Here is a 19,220-nt window from a genome sequence, read left to right as displayed (position 1 = left end):
TCTTTCTTTCTTTCTTTCTTTCTTTCTTTCTTTCTTTCTTTCTTTCTTTCTTCCTTCCTTTCTTTCTTTCTTTCTTTCCATCTTGCTTTGGATTCCAAGTCTTTCAGGGTTCTTATTGAAGAGCCAGACTTTGAAGTCAGGCCCCACTTTACCATGCAAACCCCACTTTACCACGTGAACCTGAGATAAGCAGGCCCTGTGAGCAAACCTAGGGCAAGCTTATTAGGGCCCAGCCGATCAAGAACTCTAACCTCTGGGAATGCTTAACTCTAACTGCCCCCAGAATGCCTCGAGCCCTGTGCCTTGAGCCCTGAGCCAATCAGATTTGTACCCGTGTCCTAATCTTGCTTGCTTGAACACTTGATTGCTGTAACTTTGTTTTTGTCTTACTTGAACACCTGATGGCTGTAACTTTGTTTTTTGCCTTTATAAGCCCTGTGCAATCGCAGCTCGGGGCTTCCTCCTAACCTCCGCTGTGTCGGTGGGTAGGACGAGGCCCGAGTTGCAGCTCGCTTGAATAAAGTCTTGCCTTGCTTTTGCATTTCGGAACGTCTGAGTCTCGGTGGCCTTTTTGGTGGTCATTTCGCGACTTGGCATAACACTTATAACTAAGTGTCACAGGCAGGTGTTTCCTTGCTATTCTGGAAGCTGGATGTCAGAGGCCAAAGGGTTTCCAGAGATGGTTTCTTAGTCTTCCACGGTTTTCCTTCTGCCTGTCCATGGCCTAGTTTTTCTTCCTAGGAGCACTGCCATATCGGATGACAATTCATGGATCTCATTGTGACTTAATTGTTTCCCTGAATGATCTTGTCACCAAACACAGACATGTTGTGACAACTGTAGGCCAAGGTTTCAACATAAGAACTTTGGGAGGGAGATACATTCAGCCTGGAACAGAGGCACTAATAAGTGAGACAGAAGATTGAGAACACATTCAAAGCAAGAGAGTGCCAACCAACCTGTATTTCCCTTCGCCCTGAAACTCAAGGCTCGCCTGGCAGAAAGGTTAGGAAAAGGGGATGAAGGAAGCTTAGGTCGATGCCCCTTTTAGTGTCTACCAGTTTTCTTTCCTCTCCCTTTTTCTACCTTATCTACATTCCTTCACCCTTCTCCAAGTCAAAGGTTGAATATATTGAGCTCTTCTCAGAGGCAAACTCTGCTCTGAAGGCATTGACCCATGCTATAGTTTTGATATGAAGTGTCTTCTACAGGCTCCTATGCTGAAAGCTTGTGGGGCTATGTTGGAAGGTGCTGGAAACTTAAATGATGGTAAGCTGGAGAAAGTAGATCACTGGAGGCATGTCCTTAAAGTTTTCACTCAGTTGATTGTTACTTCTTCACTCTCTGCTTTCTGGCTGCCAAGAAGTGAGCAGCTTCTGCTCCACACTACTGCTGCCATGATGTTTGGCCTTGCTGTAGGCTCAGAAGTCCATGGTGCCAGGAGTTGTGGACCAAAATCTCTGAAACTATGAGCAAAAATAAAACCTCTCTTCCCTGAAATTGGGTTTCTGAGGTTCACAGAGGTAATAAAACTAACAGTGGGGCACTGGTGGCTCACGCCTGTAATCCTAGCTACTCAAGAGGCTGAGGTCAGAGTTCAAAGCCAGCCCAGGTAGGAAAGTCTGTGAGGCTCTTATCTCTGATTAATCACCCCCCAAAAAAAATCAGAAATGGAGATGTGACTCAAGCACTATCTTTGAGGAAAAGAGCACAGAGCTAGCACCCAGACCCCAAGCTCAAGCCCCAGGACTGGTACATGCACATGCGTGCGTGTGTGCGTGCATACACACACACACACACAACTTATTTTAGTTGTAATATACTTTGGTAGAAAATGATATAAATATTCAGTGACCTTGTTTGGGCACCAGTGGCTCATACCTATAATCCTAGCTACTGAGGAGGCAGAGAACTCAGGATGATAGTTCAAAGCCACCCCAGGCAGGAAAACCTGTGAGACTCTTATCTCCAAGAAACCCACTCAAAAGTCAGAAGTGGAGGTGTGGTTCAAGTGGTAGAGTGCTAGCCTTAAGCACAAAAGGTCAAGGACATCATGTAGGCCCTGAGTTCAAGTACACACACACACACACACACACACACACACACACACACTCAGATACATAATCAATAACATTTATTGAGTTTTTCCCATGTGCCTGGTTCTGTATGAGACACTTTTTCCCCCCACAGCATTAATTTACAATCCACCTGATTACTCAGTAGAGAAGAGTGTCACAAACCTGACTTTGGATCTTACCATAGTAAATTTAAACTCCTTTTAGTTTTATTTTATAGCTTTTAGATAACTATAAAACCAAGTCACATCCGCAACCAATACAACTTAAAAATAGCAGAATTCATCAGCTGCACCAGGATGATGGAGCTTTGGTGAACCGTGATATAGAACACAAGTTTGGGAGTGGAAAACACAGTCCCGGTTCCTTTCTAGACGGATGGGATTACTATTTTGGGGGTGGGGTGGAGAATAACCTGACTCTGCTGTGCCTTCTGTCACTTCCCTTCTCTTGGAACCATCCTCCGTGTCAGCATGCTCTCATGCTCTGCTTATCCTTTTCCTCCTCCTCCTCCCCCCCCCACCAATCAGGGTTTGGGTAGGAAGTATACTCAATTCTCAGATGTGGATTCAATCATTGAGAGGGGATTGAGTCACGTGCTCATCAATGGACCCATCCACTAATGGATTCATATGCTGACTTCATTAGTGGAAAGCAGTAGAAACTAGAAACTGGAGTCTGGTTGAAGGAAGCATGACTTTGAAGGGTGTATATCATTCCCAGCCGTTTCTTCTTCTTCTTCTTCTTCTTCTTCTTCTTCTTCTTCTTCTTCTTCTTCTTCTTCTTCTTCTTCTTCTTCTTCTTCTTCTTCTTCTTCTTCTTCTTCTTCTTCTCTCTCTGTCTCTCTCTCTGTCTCTCTCTGTCTCCCACCCTCTCTCTCTCTTTTCCTGGCTACCATGAACTGAGTGGCTCTGTTCTGCCATTCCTCTCCCACTGCTATGAACTGCCTCACCTCAAGCCCAAAGCAAAAGGGAAGTGAGTATGGACTAAACATTTAGAAACAATGAATCACAATAAATCCAGTGTGTGTGTGTGTGTGTGTGTGTGTGTGTGTGTGTGTGTGTGTGTGTGTGTATGTGTGTGTGTGTGCTGTCCTGGGGCTTGAACTCAGGGTTTGGGTGCTGCCCTTGAATATTTTTGCTCAAGGCTAGCATTCTATCACTTGAGCCACAGCTCTGCTTTTGTCTTTGTTTCATTTTTTTTTTGGTCTGCCTGTCTTGAGGCTTGAACTCAGCCTGAGAGCTGTCCTTGAGCTTCCTTGCTCAGAGCCAGTGTTCTACTACTTAAGTCACAGTACCACTTCTGGGCTTTTTACTGAGTAGTTTCTGCAGGGGCTGGTTTCAAACCACGATACCCAGATCTCATTCTCTTCCTCTGGCTTTTTGGTGGCTCATTAGAGATAAGAGTCTTACAGACTTTGCTGCCCAGGCTAGCTTCGAACCATAGTCCTCAGATCTCAGCCTCCTGAGTAGCTAGGATTTATGGGCGTGAGCCACTGATGACTCGGCCAATCTTTCCTTTGTTTAAAAAAAATTAAAAAGAAAAAGTCTTGCCAGGTATTTTGTCAGGGCTGAAAACTGATGAGCACACCTTCTTTATTCATTACTGAAGAACCAACAAAGAGAAGACAATTTATTGGCATACCAGTGCATGAAGTTACACTCTTGAGAGCTGTCAAGATTAACAACACCCCCCCCCAAAAAAAAAACCCAACAACCCCAAACCTCATCAATACTGTCTGAAGTGTCTACAGAACTCAGTGTAGGTGCTAAAAGATTGGTGCCTTCCATCCAGCTAGCAAGGCATAGGGATGGAACGAAACCAAGGGAATTGTAGAAGAGGAGAAAATGGGAAGAGAGCAGACAGAGAAGACTGCAATCTTCCTCTGCAGGTAGGTTCTGCATGTACCAAAGGAGGAAAGCCAAGAGGTGGGGTTTGTTTTTGTTTTTAGTGGTCATCCCGAGGCTTGAACTCAGGGCCTGGGTGCTGTCCCTAAGCTTTTGTGCTCATGGCTAGCCCTCTACCACTTGAGCTACAGCTCTGCTCCTGGCTTTTGCTGGTTAATTGGAGATAAGAGTCTCACAGACTTTCCTGCTGGGGCTGGCTTCAGAGCATGATCCTCAGATCTTAGCCTCCTGAGTAGTTAGGATGACAGGGGTGAGCCACCAGTGCCTGGCCAAGATGTGTTTTTAGGGTACTCAATCATCTTGATTTAGTCTTCATACCACCCTGTTTATCCTGCCAGAAGTCTGTTGCAGCCACAGCTAGTGGCCACTCATTTCCTCCTGGGACCTACACACCATCTCTCTGTCCATCCAGTGAGAGATACAGACAGCCCGGGCTCCCTGGGCCTATTTGTGAGGGGTGCATGCTTGGCTCAGTCCAGAGGAAGGTTTGTCGTAGAGTGGTCAGGACCCAAGTTGAGCTTTGTGACATCAGACCAGGACAACAAATTGCCTGTTATTATTGCTCAGCAATGAATTCTTTCAGGCAGGCATCAGTGGCTCATGCCTGTAACCCTTAGCTACTTAGGAAGCTGAGATCTGAGAATCAAGATAGAAAACCAACCCAGGCAGAAAAGTCCATGAGACACTTATTTCCAACTAATCAACAAAAAGCCAGAAGTGGCTGGGCACTGGTGGCTCATGCCTGTAAACCTAGCTACTCAGAAGGCTGAGATCTGAGGATCAAAGTTTAAAGCCAGCCCAAGGAGGAAAGACTGTGGAGATTCTTATCTCCAATAAAATTACTCAGAAAAAGCCAGAATAGGCATCATGGCTCAAGTGGCAGAGCACTAGTCTTGAGGACAAAGAGGCTCTACCCCAGGCACTGAGTTAAAACCCCAAGATTGGCAAAAAAAAAAAAAAAAAAAAGCCGGAAGTGGAGGTGTGTCTCAAATGGTAGAGTACCAACCTTGAGTGAAAAAGGCCAAATGAGAGCACGAAGCCCAGAGTTCAAGTCCCAGTACTGGCACAAAATGAGAAATTCTGGGAATACTTGAACCTGATAGATTTATCAGCAGTGTATATATATATATATATATATATATATATATATATATATATATATATATATATTTTTTTTTTTTTTGTCGGTCATGGGGCTTGAACTCAAGGGCTTGGGTACTGTCCCTGAGCTTTTTCATACAAGGCTAGTGCTCTACCACTTTGAGCCATAGCACCACTTTCAGTTTTCTGGTGGTTCACTGGAGATAAGAGTCTCAGGGACTTTCCTGCCTGGGCTGGCTTTGAACTGAGATCCTCAGATCTCAACCTCCTGAGAAGCTAGGATGACAGGTGTGAGCTGCCAGTGCCCAGCTTCATTGACATATATTTTATCATCTACAACTTACCATGCGGCACTTGAGCTCCGTGCATTGCTTCAGATGGATAGCAAGCCACTGTGTGTGTGTGTGTGTGTGTGTGTGTGTGTGTGTGTGTGTGTGTGTTTATGATTTCAATCTGTGTCCTTCATGAGGCTGTGGTAAATTAGCTCATAGCCATTTTGTAAAATCTCCAGCATTTTTATACATTAGGTAGAGAGTGAACGGCAAATCCTTGATGTAAAGTCTGCAGATTTTACTCTCTAACCAGATTGTAAAATATGAACTGAATTAATCATCACTGCAAAGACTAATGGTACGTTTTCTCTTATTTTATCTTTAGTGTCTTTCAGATCATGTTTTAAAACCTTCCACGTCTGGCATTGGGGAAATGCAGCCGTGGGTTTTGGCGATGGTGGATTTCAGGAGGCAAAGGTCAGACCCGAGGCGGCTGGAATATTGTGTACTGGATTTATTGTTTTAATTAAGAGCGTGGTAGTTCATCATAAACTGTTTATGGTGTTTCTGCACGGTACGGCATTTTGAAATCAGCTGTTTTAATGAAAACATAATGTCATATCTGTCAAAGTTCTAAATATTTTGAAAGTGAAATATGGAAACAAGAACTTTAATTCTAGGTTTACTGAGATTAGCTCATTGAATTGCTTTGAAATCCCTTAAGAAGGGTCATGGGTACCACATGATTTTCTGTAGGTGATGGGATATATATATATATATATATATATACACATATATATATTTTTTTCCTAGGAGATTCTCAGAGCTGGTTATTTAATAGTGAAAATCCAAGTTGAAGGTTAATGTATCGAAGAACAAACCATTTATGGTCGCTGTTGAGATTTTACACGAGGGCTTGCAGTAATGCGTGAAGAGGGGCTTTAGTGCTGAGTTTTTTTTTGTGGGGGGGGTTCCCTAATTGTGGCAGCTGGGGTGCCCAGAGCCTCCAGAACAGGAGAAAATAAATGGATCCACCTTTGTCCTTTATTATCCATTGTCCTTTATTATCCACATGGCTGTGTTTGCAATCATGATTTATAATGACCTCGAAGATGAGGAGATTTCACGGGGTTTTCAGGCCGGGAAGTTTGTAATTCAAGGGAATTCTCTCTCAGAGTCGCTGGGCTTCGCTGGCAGCCGTGTCAGCCGTTCTTCTGGTTCAATTTGTTAGGGAGTCAGATAAAATATTTGTCTAATCTGGAAAATTGTATTTTATTATTATTATTTTTAGCTGTTTACCCTCCCTGGAAACAGAAATTAAGCTTGTCATTAGATGGCAGACCACAGGAGCTGACGGAACAGGGTAATGTATGTTATGTTCGTTGCTCTACTTGGTCAACTTTCATATATATCGTATTCCACATTATTTTATTAACTTTAATATCTGCACTTCCTATTACCAGACATGCCCCTCATTCAAAGCACAGAGGCACAGCCCTCTAATCAGAAGTGACAGGTTATATACTTCCTGTTAGCAATTACTTGGTAGCCTAAAGCAAAGAACTCTGTTTCCCTGAAAATGTTTTGAATTGGGTTATTTTTATTGAAGTATTAAAGTAATTCTTCAGATTTTAGGCTATTATTTAAGTACTTTTGGGAGAATACAATAACCTCCGGATTCTATAGGCTTTGTTACTTCTATAATCTGAGCTAACTAAATGCATCTTTTATTTTTTTTTTTTAAATGCTGGTTACATAAGCACCTCAGACCTCATCTGACCAGGGGAAAAACCAAGAGTGTTCAGGTAATTATATAGACAATTAGTAGGCTAAATTGGTTCAGGAGATGACAAAAGTATAATATTAAAGCCGTTCACAAGATCTGGGTCGTGCTTGCCAGATTTTTCAGTGATGAATGAGCATTTTAAAATTAGTTTATCTTTGTATTCTGGAATTTGGTTGCAAAGAGCCAAAGCTGGGTTGGACATGGGTCGGCATAATTAAAGATGAAGAAATGATTTCAGTGATAATTCCAATTCTGCTTGCTATTAAGTTCGGGAGGGGGTCGACATGGCCAAGGCCAGATACGAATTTGGGGATGTAGGGCAGGAAAATCTACATTTGGAAGGCTTGTTGTGGGATTGTTTCTAGATCCACAAACTATATCTCAGAGGCCATTTCTAGAGATGGCTCCTTTTTTTTTTTGTTGGTGGCTGTTCCTTAGTTTTTTCACTTAAGGATGGAGATCTACCATTTGAACCACACCTCCATTTCTGGATTTTTGCTGGGGATACGTTTTACAGTCCTTTTCTGCCCAGGCTAGCAATGAACTGTGAGCTCAGCATCCTGAGCAGCTAAGATTACAGATGTGAGCCACCAGCACCTGGCTGAAATGGCTCCATTTAATCAACAGTAATTTATACAGCAGAGACTATTTGTATACACATCTTTGTATATACATCTTCTATACACAGGCCTAGTTTTGCTATGTCTTGGGTGCTCCAAGAACTTACTAAGTTACAATACTTCCTGGTTATCTCATGGAATTCTCCTCTTTAGCTAGGAGAACCATGAAGAAAAGATGCCGTCTGCTTAAGGCCAGCGATGCAATGGAAAAATTGAACTAGGAGTTCAAGTTCAAGGCCAAGATTCTTCTGCTCTGACACATCATGTCATCCTCAAGTGAGCTCATTCAGGAAGCTCTGATATCATTCTTCTTCTTTCATTTTTTATTTTACTTTTGGGCCAAGACGAGGACTTGAACTCCGTCCCTGATGCTTTTGCCCATTGGCTAGCGTTTTACCAGCTGAGTCATGCTCCGCCCCCTTATTCTTCTCCTTTATTTGAACCTCAATGTAGATTTCTTTGCAACTGATTGCTTGTCATGTGACCCAGAGATGATAACGGGTTGAAGATGTAAACTGTAAAAACCTAGAAAAAGCAGCATTACGCCATCGACAAAATAGAACGACCTTGTAGCCCTTTCAGAGATCTGTTAAAATTCAGTGTAAAATTTCTTTTCTTTTTATGCCTGTCTGTGGCTTAGACTCAGGGCATGTGCACTGACCCTGAGATTTTTCTTTTTTCTTCATCTAAAGGCTAACACTTTACCTCTTGAGCCACAGCTTCACTTCTGGCTTTTTGCTGGTTTATTGGAGATAAGAGTCTTTTCTGCCTGGGTAGCTTCAAACTGTGATCCTCAGATTGTGGCCTCCTGAGTAGCTAGGATTACAGGCATGAACCACTGGTGCTGGGCTCACTATGGCATAAAAATACTTTTATTATCTCTAAGTGGTTGTAACCATTCAACAAAGTTTATGAACACAATGCGTCTTAATCGATATCACCCCTTTCAACATTCTCATGCAATCCCTCCCAACCCTCTCCTTCCCTCACTTTTCTTAATTTTGTAGAATATGTGTTGAATTTTTGACTACATCCTCTTCCTCTCTTCTCTCTGTTCATCTTCCCTCCTTCCCTTCACCCTACCCCATTCCTTGCAAGCACCTGTTTCCTGGTGTTTATCAAACTATCATTTTCTAAGGAATTATACTGCTTGAAATCTCCCCTGATTTACTGTATTTCAATAAATACATTTGTATACATTTGTATACCCTCCAATATATTTACTTACAGATTTATAAACTAATTTTAGCGTCCACATATGAGAGAAAAAATGCAGCCTTTGTCTCTCTGGGCCTGACTTACTTCACTTAACATAATTTTTTTTTCTAATTCTTGCCATTTTTTTTTTGTTTTGCAAATGGTTCCAATATCTTTTTTTCTAGTGGATGAATACAATTCCACGGTGTACATACACCACATTTTTCTTGATCTATTTGTCCATTGAAGGGACAGCTGAACTGATTCCATACTTTGGCTTTGTTAACCATGGTTTTGTCCTGCTTCTTCTGTCCGGGCAATCAGAAACAGGTATTGTATGGAGAGGGCAAGCATCACAAGATGGTACAGATTGATCCTTGGGGCTCATAACCTCTAGATAAATTTGCCTTTGTGAATTCTGAAGACTTGCCACAGTTCTCATGAGAGCAGGACACCCCTCATTTGCTCTGTTAAACTCCTAAGATTAAGGGTATTTGTTATAGCAGCGGAAACCTAACTTGTTCTGACATACTTCTCTAAGCACTTCCTTTAATGACTCTTTTGCTTCTCCTAAGGTCCATAAATACTGACGATGTGATGATTGTATTAGGGATGCTATATATTAAAGCGAATTGTGTTGTTTGGGAAGATGTCACCAATGGCTTCTCCTGGCTGAAATTGACTCTAACAAGTGGCTGGAGTTTCCACAGGAGAGGAATTTATATTTATCTGCCTCCAACTCCTTATTTAGTTTGCATAAACTACCCAGGACAGGAAAGAAATCTCCCCGGATCCTGTTTATCTTGTAAAAGTGGAGTTTGTTTGGGAGGAGCAAATCACTTCTTAACATGGATTTTCCTCCCATCCCTTTTAGCAATGAATAATCAGTCATCAGGAGAGGGGATTAAAAAATAGATTTATTGCTATTTCTAAAAGTCAGAACTAGAGATGAGTAAACACAACAACAGATGTATAACAACGTAAGTAGAAACACTATTTTACAATAACACGCTCTGAAACACATTTATGTACTGGGAACTATGAAAAATAGCTCTCTTTAAATGATTTAACATTTGCTCTCTTCTTATATACAGTTGAATTTCCAGAGGGTTGGTGGGGGGAGAGGGGAGAGAAGGAAAGTACAAAGATGCTCAAAGCTAAACCTTTTGTGAAAAAACCACCCCCCAAACAAAAACATAAAAAATAACCCCAAACCTTCCTGTAATGTTCTAGAATGTTCCACAAAGTAGTTGGAAGTTCAGAAGGAGAAAGAGACTGTTGTGTACTGTTCTAGCTCCCCATCTCTTCCCCCTGTACCTGGCACATGTGAGAGAAAGCAAGAAAATCTTATGGGGATGTCTGCTGTTTTTTTTTTTTTTTTTTTTTTTTTTTTTTTTTTTTTGAGAAAGTGGGGAGCATCTCTATGTCTTGTGCTGACTCTCCAGGTAGAAAGAACCTTATGCAAGAAGGTTCGTGTAGCCGAGGATCAGTTGGAGAAAATTGGCTTTTTCCCTGTGCCACTGCCCACTGTCCAAAGGCCTCAAGCAGGCTGTATTTGCTGGCTTGGGTACTGCTTCTACCGCCTCTGAGTCCCAGAAAGTGGGGGAATTGGGAGGTTAGTATCTTAAAGATAAAAATTGGAAAGAAAAAAGAGCTTATTGGAAGGGATGGCCTTGGCGTTCTGAAGATCCTGAAGCCCAGGATAAATCTCTGGAGTGACTGCGCTTACCCAGGTCAGGCGTTTGTGATAGTGACACAGGGGCATAACACATACAGATGAGAAGCCAGCCAGTCCTCTCTGGACCACACAGTGGGCAAGGACATGTGTGTGTGTGTGTGTGTGTGTGTGTGTGTGTGTGTGTGTGTGTGTGTGTGTATGTTTTCTAGGGCTTAAACTCAAGGCCATGGTGTTGTCCCTGAACTTCTTTGGCTCTTAGTGCTTTGCCACTCGGGCCGCAGTGCCACTTCAGGCTTTTTTTTTTTTTTTTTTTTAATTTAGTGGAGATGAGAGTCTCAGGAACTTTCCTCCAGATTGGCTTCAAATTTTAGTCCTCAGATCTCAGCTTCCTGAGTAGCTAGGAATACAGGTGTGAGGCACCACCACTGGCCGATCTATATACTTTTGATGCAAATCCCTCCCTCCCTCCCTCCCTCCCTCCCTCCCTCCCTCCCTCCCTCCCTCCCTCCCTTCCTTCTTTCCCAAGAGAGGATTAAAACCTTCAGGTACAGTTGTTGAGAACCTGTCCCTTAACCTTGCCAAAATGGTTTTCCTTGGTAAAGTGATCTGATTGTAGTGATAATAAAAAGAAAATCCAACACCAGGGTAAGGGTACTGGTGTCTCATACCTGTAATCCTAGCTACTCAGGAGGATCTCATTTCAAAGCCAACCTGTGCAGGAAAGTCCATGAGTCTCTCGTTTCCAATTAACCAGAAAAAAAAAAGCTGGAAGTGGAGCTGTGGTTCAAGTGGGGTAGAGCACAACAGCTCAGGGACAGAGCTCAGACCCTGAGTTCAAGCCCCGGTACTGGCATAAAAAAGAAAATAAAGAAAAATCTCCTCAGAAAAATAAAAGATTCAGTATTGGGGGCTGAGGATATGGCCTAGTGGCAAGAGTGCTTGCCTCATATACATGAGGCCCTGGGTTCGATTCCCCAGCACCACATATACAGAAAAACGGCCAGAAGTGGCTCTGTGGCTCAAGTGGCAGAGTGCTAGCCTTGAGCAAAAAGCCAGGGACAGTGCTCAGGCCCTGAGTCCAAGCCCCAGGACTGGCCAAAAAGAAAAAAAAAAGATTCAGTATTGGAAGGGAGAACTTCCCTATGGCTTATACACTTTTTAAAAAGATGTCAATCACATTATAAGCACGTGTGGGCATACGCCCTAATGCTGACGTGTAGCTGTCTAATTTGGAAATCCACCAATGTGAACTGAGATGGCGTGGGATTCCAGGTTCCTTTTTCATATATAACAACTCACTACTTTCAGGGTTACCAAACTCCTTGTGTCCTTTGCTTTTCTTTCTGTGGTGGCATCCAGCTATCTCCACACCAACAGGATATTAAAGACTGCACAATTAACTGCTTTCATAATTTTATTTATTTATCTTCCCTCCTCCACGATAGAGAGAGTCCCTGGTTTGGTTTGTCTTCAGAAAAAAATATTTTCTTTCATAGTCTTCCGTGAGAAGTTAGTTATGCAGAGAGACAGAGACAGAGACAGAGGGAGAGAGAGAGGGAGAGAGAGAGAGAGAGAGAGAGAGAGAGAAAACAATGCACAGAACTCTCTGGAAATATATGAAGATCTATGGGCCTAGATTGAACATTAGCATCATGCATTAAACCATATTGGGAATATGCTTTCAAATATTTCAAACGTTGTTGACCTTTGTTATAGCGTCCCAGGCTTGGGGAAAACATATTTACATATATTGTAAATAAGTATGTGGGACAGTGTGTATTTTTCCTTAAGATGCAGTATAAGAAGCAAGAACATTAAATTAACGCCTATCAGAGAAAGCAGCTGGATCTCTATGATTTTTTTTTTAAAATAACATACTGTTGGGAAGACATTCCTGCCTCTACAAAAGCACATGTATTAAGTGTCTGATTCATGCGGTGACATGCGGAGAATCCAAATGCGTTATGGATCTCGGAGGAATAAAAACAACACAGAAAAACTATCACCTTGGGATGTTCATTGAGTAAGTATTTCACAGACTCACTCCTTTTATATTTATATAATAATTTAGTGTTATGACAATTTTTTTAGCCGAGTTGGCAATTTTTCTTTTTTATAATGGTATTATATTTGTGAGCCTATTAAGTGGGTATGGGATAAACTACAGAAAAGAGTATTTTTCATAATTCCTCAGGGTGCTTGGAGTAAAAAAATAAAGAAACACCACCAACCCCCAAACAAACAACCCACCAAACACATATTGGTTTAGAAAAATGTTAAGAAAAGGTCAAGCAGAACTTTCCAGTGGTTAGCGTGACAGCGGTGGCAATTTGCAGGCCTTTTTTGAATTGTATATCGAGGAGACATGGGGATTCCGAAGAATGCCAACAGGAAAATGGAATCTAATGTCTTTTCACAAAGAGAGACAGACCTCTGTGGCAGGCTGGTGGGTTTTCAGCGAAGACAAAACAGTGCCAGCTTCTGGGGGACTCACGCCTGTAACCCCAGTTACTGAAGAAGCTGAGATCTAGAGGGCCGAGGTTCAAAGCCAGCCTATGCTGAAAAGTCTGAGAGACCTCATCTTCAAAATAACCAGCAAAAAAAGTTGGGTGTTGGTGGCTCACGCCTGTCAGCCTAGCTACTCAGGGGGCTAAGACCCGAGGATCATGGTTCAAAGTCATCTTGGGAAAGAAAGTCTGTGAGATTCTTACCTGCAGATAATTGCCAGAAAAGAGCTGGAAGTGGAGCTCAAGTGGTAGCGCACCAGCCCTGAGCCAAAAAGCTCGGGGATAGCATCCAGGTCCTGAGTTCAAGTCCTAGGATAGACAGACAGACAGACAGACAGACAGACACACACACACACACCAGCAAAAAGCTCTGCTAGAGGCATAGCTCAAGTGATACAGTGCCAACTGTGCAAGTAAAATTGAGCAAGTGAGGGGTCGAGTTCAAATCCCAGTATTGCCCAAATCAAAATCAAACCAGGGTGTACCTTCTCTCTCCTCATCCATATCTTATCAACTGTAAGCCCAGGCTGGGTCCCCAAAATCTGCCACACTGAGCCTTCTGGCATTGGGGGTGATTCACGAGCAGCCCTTCTATAGCTGGGCATATTTCCAGGAGCAAGGAATGCCATGGTGAAAGCTTGGGGGGCGCGTTTCCTATTTTCTGCCTTTGGAGGCAGAACAGCATGGCTGTCTCTCTCTAAGCCAGAGGGACAAGACAGGTGCGTATGACAGACAAGGCTGTGCCCACCTTGGAACAGGTGAGCTGGGCAGAAGGTTCCTTCCTTCCTTTCCTTTTCTGGTGGTACTGGAGTTTGAACTTAGGCCCCTGTGCTTGCTCACGTGGTGCTCTACTATCGGAGCTGTGCCTTCCGCACTTTTGACTGGCTAATTGGAGGTTAAGAGTTTCCCAGATTTTGCTGCCTGGGCTGACTTCAAACCTTGATCCTCAGATCTCAGCCTCCTGAGTAGCTCCGATGACAGGTGTGAGTTATCGGTGCTCCAGTCAGAAGCCGTGTTTCTTAATTTCATTTTTCACTCCCTCTCTTCCTCCCCCCTCTCTCTTTCCTTTCAAAGAACTCATAAAAATGCAAAAGTAGAATATGGCTATTTGGAGATTTTTATTTAGCAGCTGCCGGCGTCTTAGCATGTTTCAGGCAAACCCGCACACTGTGATTCTGACCAGCCTCAAATTAAGCTCTCTCAGAATAGAAATGTTCAGTGTGAAGAAGTGAGCAATGGCTGCTGGCTTGGAATGGATCCACGTTTGCTTCCCCAGAGGGCCAAAGCCCAGATACCCAAGGGCTTCGTCCTATAGGATCCGCCTGCCCACAATGGCCAGAGGGAAAATGGGAGCTGGGGAAATCCCTAGACCTTCAGGAGAGTTAGCATACCCAATTACATCCCAGACAAACTTCCCAGGGCCTGGCAGCTGGCCAGGCCTTATGACAGGCTGCCGGCCAGGCCCAGAGCCTGGGGTGCAGTTTGAAGCCAGCCTGGCTCCCCCAGGTCACTTGGCACTGTCCTGGTTATGGGATACTTTCTGAGCATCCACTGTGTGTGTGTGTGTGTGTGTGTGTGTGTGTGTGTGTGTGTGTGTGTGTGTGTGTATACTGGGGTTTGAACTCAGTCCCTTAGCTTTTCTGCTCTAGGCGCATGCGCTACCACTTGAGCCACGCCCCCAGCCCATTTGAGACAGTCTCTTGATAATTTTGCTCAGATTGGCTCCAACTTTGTAATACTCTTGCCTCTTCCTCCGAGTAGCTAGGATTATAAGTATGCATTAGTAGCCTAGTTATTTTTTGTATTCTTGACGATAGATATTCTGACCAGGGTGAGGTGGAATTTCAATGTAGTTTTTTTCCCCCCTCCCTCCCTCCCTCCCTCCCTCCCTCCCTCCCTCCCTCCCTCCCTCCCTCCCTCCCTCCCTCCCCCTCCTCCTTCTCTCTTTGGAGCTGATCTTGGGACTTGAACTCAGGGCCTGGGCACTGTCCATGAGCTTATTTTGGTTCAAGGCTGAGCACTGTACCACTTGAGCCACAGCTCTACTTCTGGCTTTTTGGAGTTGATTGGACAGAAGAACCTCAGAGACTTTCCTGCCCGGGCTGCCTTTGAACCAAGATCCTCAGCTCTTAGTTTCTGATCAGCTAGAATGACAGCTGTGAGCAACTGCTGCCTGACTCTCAATGTAGTTTTCATGTGCATTTCTCTGACGGCTAAGGAGGGTGAGCATTTTTCTCCTTTCTATATTTCTTAGCCATTTGTACTGCTTTTGAGAAGTGTCTTTTCAGTCCATTTGCCCATTTATTGATTGGATTATTTGTTCTTTTGGTATTAATTTTTTTGAGGTAAGATTTTTTTTTTGAGTTGATATTTTTTAGGTAAGATTCTGGTTAGATACCTATTTGACAGTTTCCTCTCTCTTCCATCTTGTAGGCTGTCTCTCCTCTTGCTTTGCTGTGCAGAAGAAGGTTTTCACTGAATGGATTTCTTTTTCTTTTCTAACATGTGCCTTGCTTGTGATGGATGGATTTTCTTCAGTGGTGGACAGGACTGTAGTCTGGCAACTCCCGCTCCCCCCCCCCCCCACTTCTGTGTATCCACACAGTACCCCTTCTCTGGGACCTTTGGGTCTATTAGCCTGGTGGATGATGGTACCTGCAGAGCAGCCCCAACTGACTTGAGATGATTTTGAGATATAAAGCACAAAATTCATCTCTGACATTTTTGCACGAGGGGCCGGTCCCTAGAAATAGTCTCTGGAAGTAACAGGATTCCCCCCCCCCCACTGTGTCCCCAGAGTCTAGATCTCAGGTCCCCCTGCCCTCCAGCACCCAACATAGCATGTATGCATGTACATACATATGTATGCATATATGGATGCATGTATTTATGTATAAGTGTATGTATTTCTCTACCTAACTTCTATCTGCCTGTCTTCCTGTCTGTCCTTGTCTGTTTGTCTGCCTCTCTTTTTATTTCTCTGCCTACCTTCTCTATGTGCCTATCATCTACCTATCTTCTGATTACATGTTTTCGATATATGAATATACACACGTGTTTGTGTATATCAAATGTTCTATTGTTGGACATTTGGCTTTTCTACCCTAGTACATGTCTGAATTGTCCCATTTTGGTTGGATTTCTTTGAAAGCAGAATCGTGGGCTCCTGCATTGTAAAGGACTTCATACTACTGCTGAATCCCCACCCCAGAGGTTTCTAACGCCCTCGGTCACCAGAGATCTTGGAAGGAGTCATTTATCCACTCCTGGTAACACCACATTGTTGTCCTTGCCCATACGGGGATCAACAGGAGCCTCATGTCTGTTTTAATTTGCATATGTTTGATTACTAATAAGGCCGAGGCATCTTTTATGTGCATTTATCATTGTATTTATTCTTTTGTGAATAGCTATCCGTGTCCTCAACCCATTTTTTTCCTATTGAAATATTTGCCTGTTATTCATCAAGAAGAAAGCATTTGAGTATATTTCACCTACTTTCTGTGAGATATACTGAAGATTAAAAAAAATTCCTGGTTTTGGTTTGCTCTCCAATTTCTAAATGATATTTTTTTTTATAGGTTTGTACAATTCAAATCTAGCTGTCTGGTTTTCTCTCTGGCTTCTGCCTTGGGAGCTGGACACAGAAAAAAAAAAAACTTCCCTATTACAACTGGTGAATATTATCCCTGGATGTTTCACCCCAAATTCAAATATTTAACTCTTTTTAGCTTTGTGAAAATTCTGCTTGAGTAGCAGATTGTACGTGTATCTGTATCCGCCAGCTCGTATTCTTCCCTGGTGTGGCGTGCCTTTGTGTTCGTTTGTACAGGTCTGGCTACACTGGCGTTGTGCTTTGCTGTTTTAATTACGATTGCACTCTGCAATATATTTAATAATCTGGTTGAGTAAGCCTCCTTTTGTCTCCTCCCCTCGGTTATGTATAAAAATGTTTCCTGGATATCTCTTTTTTTTTTCTAACCTTATTCTTTCAAATGAAATTTGGTTTACATGTGAACAAAACAGCAGAGATGTTTTGATGGAATTTTGATTGAAAGTGTATTTATGTTGTAGAATTGGATGAGTAGGGATTGACACATTAACACAATCTAGAATCTTCCTGCCTGGGAGCCTGAATCTTTTCCTTATTCAGTTGAAAATATTCTCTCTCTCTCTCTCTCTCTCTCTCTCTCTGGCTTGAACTTGGAGACTTGCTCTGTCCCTTAGCTTTTTTCACTCAAGAATGGTGCTCTACTACTTGAGTCACATCTCCACTTCTGGGTTTTTGATAGTTAATTAGAAATGAACTTTTTTTTTTTTGCCCCAGGCTGGCTTTGAACTACGATCCGCTGAATCTCAACCTTCAGAGTAGCTAGAATTATAAGTGTGAGCTACTAGTGCTAGGCTTTCTATCAACTTTTGTAATAGTCTTCCCAGGAACATTATACATATAAAAATGAGATCATGGAGTCTTAAAAATGCTAACTCTCTTTCATCTTGTAATTCCACCTTTTAATGAATTAAACAATGTGAGTGAAAGTTTATGAAGATATAAGTTACAGAATTATCTATAATATTGAACCACTATAATGGAATCACTGTAAATGAACAATAGAGTATGGTTTTTAAAAAGTACTGGCTGGTGCTGGTGGTTCATTCAGTCCTGTAATCCTAGCTACTCAGGAGGCTGTGATTTGAGGATCACAGTTCGAAGCCAGCCTGGGCAAGAAGGTCCATGAGACTCTGATCCCCAATTAATTACTAAAAAAGATATAAGTGGAGATATGGCCCAAGTGGTAGAGCACTAACCTTGAATACAAAAGCTCAGGACAGCATCCTGAGTTCAAAACCCAGAACACACACATATACACACACACACACACTCACACACACAGTACAAGAAAATCAACCTTTGATGCAGTTACAAATTGAAATATTATGCAGCCTTTAAAAAAAGACACGGGCTATTTATGGAAGTTACTTTAAACAAACAGTTACACAGGGAGAGGGGGATCAGGATTTAGTTTTTTCTTTCTCTACATCTCATCACCCATTATCACTTTGAGAATATCCATCAGTGGAGAAAAATATATTAAAATGTTAATGAAAGGGAAAGTGGATATTATGTATTTTAATTTGAGATTTTTCTGTGTGTTCTCTTCTTTTTCCTTTGCAGTTCTTGTGGTACGGATGACACCCTGGCTTGCAATCCCGCACATGGACGGAGGGTGGCAGTGTCCCCTTGCAGACTCGCCACGTGCCAACCCACTGACCTTGGTCAGCCCAAGGCCGCCTTCTAGTTTATCACCTTTCACGAGAGTGAAATGAACATATTTACGTGTGTGTGTGTGTGTGTGTGTGTGTGTGTGTTTTGCTTTTCTCCACTTATAATAATATCGAGTGGCATGGGAGGGAAATGAAAACAATTGTTCATAGGGGAAAATTTATGAGCTTCATCTCGATGGGTGATTTCTGCAGTTGCCTTCCATGCTGCCCAGGGACCTGGCTTGCTTCACAGGCACACATGTCAACATCTGTCTCATATCCAAGTGCTGGGGTTGCATCGTGGGCTCCCCCCCCCCCCCAGATCCCCCTTTCCTTGCTCAGGCTCCTGAGGCACGAAGGTGTGTCCCCTCTGGGCTGCTGGAGTCGTTGCCCCTCCCCTCCCCAGGACTCTTCCTTTTCTTGTTTTGGATGTGCTGGGGGTCAGGTTTTCCTAAAGTAAATCTTTATGGGGTCCCATGAGGAGTAAGTGCACAGGGTCCTGTTTTTTGCCATCCCTCCATTCTGTGTGTGGCTGGATGGGCTGCTCACAGTGGGGGAGCACTTTGGGGGAGCATCCCTCTCTCTCTTGCTCTCCCCAGGTAGACAAGTGAGTCTTGGATGCCACTAGCCAGGAGGAGGGCCTTGTGGGGTGCCAGCCCAGACTCTCCTCTGTGGCTGCACTTCTCCCCCCAGTGACCCTGTGGGACTACCCTAACCTGGAACGGATTTCCTCTCAGTGAGCTGTTCCCCAGAAACACAGCGAAAGGAAATTGGTGTATTCCTGGTCTCTTATTCACCTACTTGCACCAGTC

The sequence above is a fragment of the Perognathus longimembris genome, chromosome 20, assembly GCF_023159225.1.
Source record: "Perognathus longimembris pacificus isolate PPM17 chromosome 20, ASM2315922v1, whole genome shotgun sequence".
NCBI classification, from domain to species: domain Eukaryota; kingdom Metazoa; phylum Chordata; class Mammalia; order Rodentia; family Heteromyidae; genus Perognathus; species Perognathus longimembris.
Note: the sequence above shows the minus strand (reverse complement) of the source record.